Raw genomic sequence first — 4697 nt, 5'->3', positions numbered from 1 at the left:
GAGAGAGAGAGAGAGAGAGAGAGAGAGAGAGAGAGAGAGAGAGAGAGACACCGGATCTAATACAGAGCCTTGTGCATTTTATGCAACTGTTCTACCACTGAGCTATACCAAAGTCTGCTCACCCATACTTTAAATTATGTCTAGATTTCTTAAAACACTTAATACAATGTAAATGCTATGTAAATGGTAGTTATAACACATTTAAGAACAATGACAAGGGCTAGTGAGATGACTGCTCTTTCAAAGGTCCTGAGTTCAAATCCCAGCAATCAAATGGTGGCTCACAACCACCTGTAATAAGACCTGATGCCCTCTTCTGGTGTGTCTGAAGACAGCTACAGTGTACTTAGGTATAATAATAAATAAATCTTTGGGCCAGAGTGAGCAGGGACTGAGCAAGCGGAGCTGACAGGACTGAGCAGAGCCAATCGGAGTGAGCAGAGGTCCTAAAAAAATTTCAATTCCCAACAACCACATGAAGGCTCACAACCATCTATATACAGTGTACCCATATACATAAAATAAATAAATAAATCTAAAAAAGATATGAAAGAACTATGCACTAAGCTAAGCCATGTTTAAGGAAATGGAAAAGATACCTACACCATTCTCTTCTGTTTCCTCCATGAACATAACTTTATTGTATAATTTCTAAATACACATCTTCACAGCATTTAAAGCAGATCAGGTTTTGTTCAATTTGATGTCACGGCGCTGGATGAAACCCCTAGGGTCTCCTGCATGCTAAACAAGTCCTTTGCCACTGAGCTAACCTGCAAGTCTCCTGGAATGTTTCTGAGAGGGGCCAGTTCAGTTGCAAGGAGACTGACAGTTGAAAGGACAATCAAACACGGAAGCATTTTGTGTTTTAGATAGATGTCATATAAACACAGGAATGTCTCTTATTAATATTAATGGGTTTTTTTTTTGCCTCAACCATGCTAAGCATGCTCTATCACTGAGCTACGTTTTCAAGCTCTCCTATTTTAAATTGACAAAAATTATATGTATTTATATAATACAGAATGAGAAAAGCCTTTTATTGTCTTGTTTTTCATTTATTTTATTTTATGTGAATTGGTGTTTAATTTTTTTTTAAGATTTATTTATTTATTATATGCAAGTACACTGTAGCTGTCTTCAGACACTCCAGAAGAGGGCATCAGATTTCATTATGGATGGTTGTGAGCCACCATGTGGTTGCTGGGATTTGAACTCAGGACCTTTGGAAGAACAGTCAGTGCTCTTAACCACTGTGCCATCTCGCCAGCCCGGTGTTTAATTTTTTTAAACCTACTTTTAATGATGGTTCTTAAATGCTTTAACCTCCCTTCTCACCCACCACCCACCTGAGGGAGTGGAAAAGAAAGGTTATTAGGATATAAGGGAAGTGGACCTGTTGAAATTGATTTTTGGAGCAAACCCCATCTGCGTTGTCAGGAAACCAGCAGCTCAGTTTATAGGATCCGGCAGTGGCTGGATCTACTCGTAAGTACTTTATGGATACACCAGCAGTCCAGTTTAGCAGTGTTGGGATAGCAAACATGGATCAGCAGCAGAGGAATAGCCTAGGAGAGACAGATGGCCCTCTGCAGAATCAGCAAGTCAGCATGAGTCAGCAGAACCACCAGGGACACCAGAAGTTCTCAGCTGTACCTCTCAGCAGAGATGACACAGGACCAAGAAGCACTGCAAAGCTTGCTAAGCACGCCAAGCCCCTGTCACCGTCCGTTGAGCCCTACCTATACCCTCCAAACATCACATGTCCTCCATGGGTCCTGCCTCACCACACAAGTCTGTCTTAGCCAAATTCCATGGAAGTCTGTATCAGCTGGCATCACTCTGCCAATCGGCCTGAGTCCTCGGAAGCAGCAAGAAGCCACAGGAACCTCTTGAGAAGTTTTTTGATTCATTTCTCTCTGTGGAGTCATGACAATAGAGCTCAACAACGCATGTAATGCAAACCAATAGATGCATGTCATTAGTGAAGAATCTTTTATTACACGTCCTTTTATGCTTGCTTTAGCAAAACATCTTTTTGCTTGTGCCTGTTTCAGCAAACTGTTTCTTTACAAGTCTGCCTTAGTTAAACATCCTTGTTCCAGTGTCTGCTTTAGTGAAACGTCCCTTCACATGTCTGTTTTAGCAAAACATCTTTTTACTGATGTCCACTTCAGGAAAACACTCCTTCGAGTGTTTGCTTACCAGGGTCCTATGGAAGAACAACCTGTGCTATAACCAACCCTGAGCCATTTGAACAACCCCCTTGTCATTGTTGTTTTAAATAATGTTTTTATTTATTCTCTGAGAATTTCATAAACTATTTTAATCTTACACTTTCCCCTCCCCCAACTCCCATTTTCTACCCACTGAACTTCAGGTTCTTCCTCTCTTAACCAACCAACCAACCAACCAACAACCAACCAACCAACCAACCAACCAACAACCAACCAACCACCAACCAACCAACCAACCAGCCAACCAACCAACCAACTAACCAACCAACCAACAAACAAACAAACAAAAACCAAGCAAGAATAGGCTCTGGCTTGGATTTTGTCTGGCTTGAGCTTGTGGAGATCGTGTGCAGGTTGTCACAGCCTCTTCCCTGTTGTCTCTTGATAATGCAGTTTCTTTGAAATTATCTACCAACCACCTCTAGCTCTTACAACCTTCCTGCCCCTTCTTTGGCTTAGATCACTGAGCCTTGAGAAGGGTATCACACAGACATCCCACTTAGGGCTGAGCATTCCAAAGTTTCTCTTTGCAAACATGCAGAGCATGGGATTCTGTGCTATCATCTCTCTGCCGAGGGCTGAGCAATGCATGGGTCTCTGGGTCGAGGAGTCATTTGATTGCTACATCCATGCAGCAGAATAACAGCGGTGAGATACCCACCCACCCACCCCAGGGCTCACGACCCTATTAAGTCTCAAGGTTTGGATGTTTGTCTTGTTGGTTTGTTTTTGTTGTTATTGTTGTTTTTTTTACTTTTGTTTGTTTTTATTTAACTCAAAATAGCTAGTAACATAAAAACATTTTTAAAAGTATCTCTATTGACTATTTAGGTTTTTTTTTTTTTTATATAACACTTGATTTCCAACATGTGATTACACAATCCATCATAAAAATGTTATTTTTTTATAAGTTTGCAGCAGGCTTTCAATCTGTAGGTTTAGGCTCTAATAAAAATTCATGACATGGTATTTTAATTGTAAATATTTTCTCCCACATTTAAATTTATGAAAATTCATAACCGTAAGTAGACTGTTCATCAGCATATACACACAGGTAGGACATACACACTCTGCACCATCACTAAGTGAAAGATGACCATCTGTGTGACATCCAGTGGAGAGACAGCATCGAGCATCTAACTCGCTTTAATCCATACATGATGTCAGTGAAGAGGAACCTGAACAGACCAGAGCCTGTGACAGCAGCGTGGGTGTACACCATTGAGGGAGCCATGCCACAAACAGTCTGTTTGCTCCTATTGTGGCCACTGTGACCCCATGCCCCACTCCTGCAGGACACGAATTTTGCAGTCTGATTTTAGTGTTTAGAGAACGTACTTTCTATATGGAACGGCCCCTGGAACTTTGCCAGGGGTGTCAGTCGGTTCTCAGAGGGGCACTCATACTTCCCAATACTGGAAGGGGAGAATGAGGGAGGTCAGACTTCCCGTACAGCACCTTTCTAGAGTGCTCCCAAGGGTGGTCCCAACACCCATTTCATCTCAAGCACTGATGCTGGCAGCTAATCTGTAGGTGGGAGGCATCCCCACTGTAATGGAAATGAAAGTGTGTTGTACTGTCAGTATAGCTGAATCCTCAGACTGGCACAGTGGGTTCCAGGAGACTCTTCAGGTGCCCCGCACTGCACTCCAGAATACACTATCCCCTGCTGAGAGAACTCTCATGGCGCAAAGATGAGCATGTCCAAAGTCTGAAGAAAAGGCCACTGAAGTTGCTCAGTATCACAGCGTGACTCAGGATATGATTTCCAATTAGCAGATAGCGTGACTGAAGCAGAGGCTGGCTCTGTTTTATGACGCTCCGCGCTCCCAGTAATCCACTGTGGCCTCCTTTTCCTGACCTCCCTTGTAATCTCCCTTTTCCTTCTCAAATAATTGGTCTTAAACTAACTCCACCCCGGTTCAGTTTCTAATTTTAAAAGCACCATTCTAATAGAAATGTCCCTGCTCCAAAGGAAGCTGGGACTGGGAATTTTCCCACTAGCTAGAGCCATTGTGTCTCGGAGTTTCGGTTAACTTGGTAGAGATATCGATTTTCTTGCCATCGGCATTGACACTCGCTTAGGCTTCTTCCAGCTGGGTAGGGTTTCTGCCTGGGCTGCAGGTGAGAGAAAAATATCCCATGAAGAACTCCTTCGATGACCACATTTGGAAAATCGCTGGCTGCAGGCAAGACGTATGGATCCCCAAGGAACAGCAGCACCGGCTGGTGGGACAGCTTTCTTGACTCCAGATTCCGTCTCATCAAAAGATCCACAGCTTTCCGCTTTTGGTAGAGAGGGCAAGAGCCTTACATTGAGGAAGTCAAGGAAGAGTTTGGGAAGCTCTTCATTCTCCAAAATGACGGCCTGTAAATATGTTTCCAGGCCTTGCCGCCGTTGTTCCAAGACTTTGGGGACCTGACGTGTTTAGAAGGGATTTCTGGAGTCTTTATACATTT

General features: G+C 43.0%; 1 protein-coding gene across 1 annotated transcript in view; it reads left to right on the top strand.

The window, feature by feature from the left end:
- Positions 1–4697, top strand: part of LOC110338105 (ATP-binding cassette sub-family A member 17) — an 84137-nt gene that overhangs the window by 63291 nt on the left and 16149 nt on the right. The window lies entirely within an intron of this gene.

The sequence above is a fragment of the Mus pahari genome, chromosome 21 (genome assembly GCF_900095145.1).
Source record: "Mus pahari chromosome 21, PAHARI_EIJ_v1.1, whole genome shotgun sequence".
In the NCBI taxonomy this organism is placed as follows: Eukaryota; Metazoa; Chordata; class Mammalia; order Rodentia; family Muridae; genus Mus; species Mus pahari.
This window is presented reverse-complemented; position numbering and strand designations above follow the sequence as displayed.